Genomic DNA, 4888 nt, shown 5'->3' with positions numbered 1-4888 from the left:
TAAGTCCCACCCCGGCACGCTGACGTCCGTTTCCATCTTTTCCGCATGCAATGCGGATCCGGAGTGTGTTCCCTTGACCTGTTTTCAGGCCTCTTTTAACGCCTTGAGTTGGGAACAGTGTGCAATACCTTCGGGTTTCAAGACATGTACTTCTTGCGTGCGTCAGATGTCGGCGATGGACCCTCACCCTAATTGTATGTGGTGTTTGGACGAGCACCATGATTCTACGGACTGCGAAGCTTGTCAGCATCTCAAGCCAAAGTCCCGGCGGGAGCGCCGGATGAAATTGCTTTTGGCCCGCTTGTCCAGATCGGTCTCGTCGCAGCGTCCATCTCCTACTTCGGAAGGGTCCAGAAGCTGGCGATTCTGCCCCATGGGCGTCGGTCGCCCACTGGTAAGTCCTGCAGGTTGCCACCGAGACTCTGTCCTCCTTCGGCAGAGGGCGCGGGTTCCTCTCGGGACGTGCACCCTTGCCCGTCGCCACCCTATCCGCCGTTTCCTGGCATTGGGTTGACACGGGCCCAGATGAAGGCCTACGCTATGGCTCTGCAGGCTTCTTCGGGCCCCCCTCCTCTTCCTGAGACATCCGTGGATCCCTCGCCATGCGCGGGGCCTTCTACGGACTTCCCGGTGGCTTCGCACCCCGGCGCCAACGAGTTTGGCTTCAGGTTTTGGAGGTGTGGTGTCGAGGTGCGGCCCGAAGGGGTTCCTCTCTTCGACACACGGAGTCCCTGCCTCGCCGCAAAACCCTGCGGGGTTCCCTGTGCTGTCGCAGGAGGTCGCCAGGACTCTCAGCTCATCCCCGAGTCCCCCTCGGTCCTCTGGGCAGGCGGCTGTCTTACCGGAGGTCAAGCCGACGCCGGTCCAGCGCCAATGACTTTCCTCCCCGGTTCTGACGGCGCCGCGGGTGGAGGCCAGGACCCGGCACGCCTCCCCGGGCCCCTCATGGTCCTCTGCGCAGGCGGCTGCCTCGGAGGTCGAGCCGGTGACTTTTCGGCACTGTTCATTGGCTGCTTCGGCTCTAACCCCGCCCCCTTCTCCGATGAGGCACATGGTGGATCAAGGACTTGCCGGTGCCTGTGGTGGACTCCCCGGTGCCGTCCCGACGCCGGGTCGTCAACTCTTCTCCAGATGTCCATTCCTCTCCGGAGGATTGTGGTCTCCTTGTCTCCTCCTCAGAGACAGGACGCCGCATCGTTGCTTTTTCTCCGGTGGCTTCCAGGGCGGGTTCTATGCCGTCTCCGCGTCCACAGCCCCCGGACCCACTCTTCTGCTCCCTGCAGTTGATTGCCCCGCCGGCTTCTCCAGAGACCTCTCAGGCCCCTCACTCGTCCATGGGTCTCCCATCCTACAGGGGCTGGCCTTTTCTCCAGCAGGGCACTGGCAGCTTAGTCTGCAGCCTTTGCCCATGGAAGAGTTGCTTTCCCCCCCACGACACCCCACGGAGGCGAGTGTCTTCTTTGTCTGGGCCATCTCCACGGCTTCCGGCATTTTGCAATTGGGCAACCTGGTCGCTCCACACCCAAAGGACCACTTGTTAGAGGTTCCGCACCAGGGCTCTGGTGGAGGGGAGCCGCTTCTCCCATTTGAAGCTTCGCTCCACAACTCTCTTCTGGGGGCTTGGGGGCGTCCTGCCACGGGGGATCCGGTGCCTCAGCCGCTCCTTCACCGCCACCGTCCTGCCCCAGACGATCCAGTCTTCCTTTTTTCCCACCCTACTGCCCAGGGCCCTGTCCTGCGGGCTGCTTTTCCTTCCTTGCCTTCTGTGCTGCTCCCACCGTCACAGGATGCCCGGTGGTTGGACTCCTGGGGGCGTAACATTTTCACCTCCACTAGTGCTGCTCTGCGCACGCTCAACACACTTTGTGTGTTGGCCAGGGCTACTTCCGACCTGTGGGATTCCACGGAGTTCCTTCTGTCTCGCACCTCCCATGAGGGTGCCCATGCTGATCTGTGGCACCATGTGCGGGATGGTCGGGAGTTAACTACATTTTTTCTCCGTTCGGCCTTGGACGTCTCGTATTCTCTCACCCGCGCTATGGCGAGTTCTGTGGCCCTCCGCCACCATGCTTGGTTGGGGGATGGCGTCTTTCCGGAGAATGTTCGGGAGCGTCGTGTTGACCTGCCTCTTGATGGGACTCTGTTATTTCACACCCACGTGGACTCCACTATTCAACGGCTCCTTGCGGGGCTCCGTCCCGCTCCCCCTCCATAAACTTAGGCTTGTCGGTCCTTAGGTGTCTAATGGGAGGCGTTTATCCCGACTTTCTCCTTGGGGCCTTGTGTTTCGGTTGACCCGTCCGTGTGCTGTGTGCCTTCATGGTCCTTAAGTTGGCCCCTCTTGTCTTTTGGCTGCTTGTTCAGCCCTTCAGCTTGTGGCGAGTGCTTTTTGGATGTTAGTGCAGCTGTATTGGTCCTCAGGTTGGGCCCTTTGTGTATTTTTTTTGGCTGAATGGTAAGCCGCCTGTGGTATTTTCCACAGGTCTTTTATGTTCTTGACCTCTGCTGCGGGTTTCCCTAAGAGGTGTTTCCCTGTTTTGTTTTGGGACGAGTCATACCCTAGGTGGGGTACTTGTTGGCTATTGTATAGCTCTGTCTTAAGCTGGGCGGGTGTGGATCCTTTTCGGGTTCCTCACGTTTCCTGGCGTCAATGTATACCGCTTGGTGTGGTCTCTCTCTTTTTCTTCCGCCATTGCACAGCTTGCGCTGCTCCAGGTTCTGTCCCACTCAGTATCCAATGGGGTTTCTATCCTTCTTTTACAGGGTTTGCCTGTCGTCCATTTCCCCCTTTGTTCCTGTGGGATATCTGCTCCGGTGCGTTTTGCCTTCCCTCTGGATCGCCAGCCGACCTTTGTCATGCTGTTTCCGGCATCGTGTCTTGGTGTTTCCACCTTGTTATCTGCCGTTTCGGCCTGGGCCTCTGGCTTGTGTTCCAGGGGGGCTAGGTTATTTCTGGTGCTCTCTTGTGTTCTGGTTGCCGGCTTTCGGTCTGTACTACATGTCTCTTTATCTTCTGGCCGGTCCCACTTCTCTTCGTGGGCTGGGTGGTGCTGCATGGATGACCCTTCTCTAGGGCTTGTTCTGGGGTTCCCTTGCCTCTGTCTTTGTCTTGCGCTCGGCTTGTTCTGGGCACGCTACTTTGTAGTATTTGCCAGCTGTCTGCTGCGCCCATCTGGTCGTTCTGGTTCACCTCCGAGGGCCTCGACGTGTCAGCGTGTGCTCCTGTCCCTTGCTTTGTTGGGGCTTTGCGCGTCTGTGTCTTCCTTCTCACGTCTGCGCTTATCAGCTGTGGAGCCGTTCCTGCCTTGTTCCCTGCCTCGGGACGGACACCCGTTCAGCTGTCCCCTTTGCTGTGTGTGTGTTCTCCTGGGGCGGGCTCTGCCTCCGTTCCTCCTCTTCTCTTTGGAGTTGCGGGTGGTTCTTTTCTTCCTTTGGTACTTGCTGGGTGCTGTCTGTCCCTCCGGGTTTTCTGGCGGACGCCCTTTGCTCCTCGGGTAGGCTTGTGGTATCCTCGCCTTCCGTTCTCCTTGTTCTTGCTTACTTCTGCTTGGAGGGGGCTGGGCCGTCCTTCCTGTCCCCATGACACATCCCCTGTTGGGGCCCTGTGTTCATCCAAGCTGGTGAGGTTCTCCGCAGCCCTCCTCCCCTCTGAGTATGTCTAGGGTATCTATTCTACGTTAAGGAATCTGAGGTTGGTAGTCTCTATCAGATGTACAAGTTACTTACCTTCGGTAATGATGTATCTGGCAGAGACGATTCTAGCCGCAGATTCCTTCACGGCCCGCCCTTCCTCCCCGTTCTGCGTGGACCCTTCAGCTTGGTCTTCTGCACTCGCCTCCCTCCGGGTGGCATTTGTCTTCTGCGGGTGCCCTATTTCTCTTCTCCCTGGCGGGATGCTTTGTCTGTTTATTTGTTCCACTCCTACTTTTCTGGTAATTGGACGGTTGGATCATGTGTACTTTTGCATCCCTGCACTCTGGTTCTTCCAGTGTGGGGCCCACTCATAATCTTCTCCCTTCTTTCGTTGCTTGGGGTTTCTGACTCCTCTGGGTTGGGGTCTCTTGGCTGTGCCTCAACCCATAGCTTTTTACAGGGGATACAACACTCCTTGCTGGTGTTGTCTTGGGGTGTTTTGTCGTTCCTCATCTGTTCTGGACTTGTTACCCTTCACAGTTATCGATTGTGGTTGCTGGCTTTCTGTCGTCTGCCCCGACATTTTTCACATGTTTTTCTGTCTCCAGGGGTGATATCGCCTTTGCTTTGCAGGGTTGCTTCTCAGAGCGGTGCTCTGCTCCTTCCTTTCCATGACTTTCAGTAACGCAGTGCTTGGCACTGTCCCTAGTGGTGCTGTTCCTCACCATTTGTTCCTTCCCCTTCTGTTTCACTTATTTTTTTCGCACACTGTTCCATTACTCTCACAGTTTTGTTTGTGATGGCTTCGCGTTGTGGCGCGGAAACGTTCTCCGAAGAAAACTGACGTCAGCGTGCCGGGTTGGGACTTATGTGACCTCGCTGACGTCACGTCCGTGGACGACGTCAGGGCGGGGTCGCATGGTACCGGCGCGCAGAGATGCTGTGGCAAAAGATTTTCCGGATCCAGTCTCATGCCTGGGGATAATTCTACGTTAAGGAATCTGGCTAGAATCGCCTCTACCAGATACATCGTTACCAAAGGTAAGTAGCTTGTACTTTAGTTGTAGAGCTGTGCAGTGTTTGAAATAATAGGTTTTTTTGCAGAGTTTTTTTATTGGTTCTTCCAACAAAAGTGTGTTACTGTCTCACTGCCCCAGAGCGGCCTTAATACAGATACACAGAGCCACTCGGCATCCACAGTCTATACATAACACGCATGGACCTCCCACAACCACACCACACCCATTGTTTGACA

This window comes from Triturus cristatus, chromosome 10 (assembly GCF_964204655.1).
Source record: "Triturus cristatus chromosome 10, aTriCri1.1, whole genome shotgun sequence".
Lineage (NCBI taxonomy): Eukaryota > Metazoa > Chordata > Amphibia > Caudata > Salamandridae > Triturus > Triturus cristatus.
The sequence above is the reverse complement of the archived record's forward strand: the minus strand, read 5'-3'. Positions refer to the sequence as shown.